Genomic DNA, 774 nt, shown 5'->3' on the forward strand with positions numbered 1-774 from the left:
GGCGAAGGAATAAATAATCCGCTCATAATAATATTAGTCAAAAAACAAAACAAAACAACAAAACATCGAACGCACGGACCGCGAAAAATATGATAACGCATCCAATATGGTTCTGGTAGTTGATCTGAAATAATATCGTTTTTGTTTTTTGTTTCTTGTTTTTTGCAATTCTCTCGTTTTCTTTCACAAATATATAGCAGTGAGTAAAGTAACCCAAAACACGGGAGAGGATTAAAAAAAAAAACACAACAGAAAATAGAAGCAGTAAAGAGAACTGAATATATTCGCTGTGGAGAAGGAGAGCATAAAAATTAAACGAACAATATGACGTCCATCAAATGTCCTCACCTTCTTTTTGCTTTTTTTTTCTCTTTTGCCTTCCTTGTAGGTTCGTTCAACTCTCCTTTGATTACTTCGCCGCGTGGAAAAAAAAAATGAACTATGAACAACAAGATAATAGGAAAAGTAAAAAACCTCGTGAGGGAGGTTTGTAGCAAATAGCAACTAACCAAATCACAATAATAATAGTAATTATAAAGATAGCGAACGGAGCCAGAACACGCAAGAGAAAAAAAGGTTAAGAAAAGTGGACAACGAAGTGAAGAAAAACCTTCGACATGACCAACAACAACAACAGCAACACACATGAGTAAGGCGAATACAAGGGAGATGTAGTGAGAGAGAGAGATCGAGAGGGAGTTAAAGGGTGTGCGCAGAAAAACAACAGCTACAACATCACCAATAAATGTTCCCAATGCAAAAAAAGAAAAAAAA

This window comes from Trypanosoma equiperdum (assembly GCF_001457755.1).
Source record: "Trypanosoma equiperdum strain OVI genome assembly, contig: ctg_1622, whole genome shotgun sequence".
Taxonomy (NCBI): domain Eukaryota; phylum Euglenozoa; class Kinetoplastea; order Trypanosomatida; family Trypanosomatidae; genus Trypanosoma; species Trypanosoma equiperdum.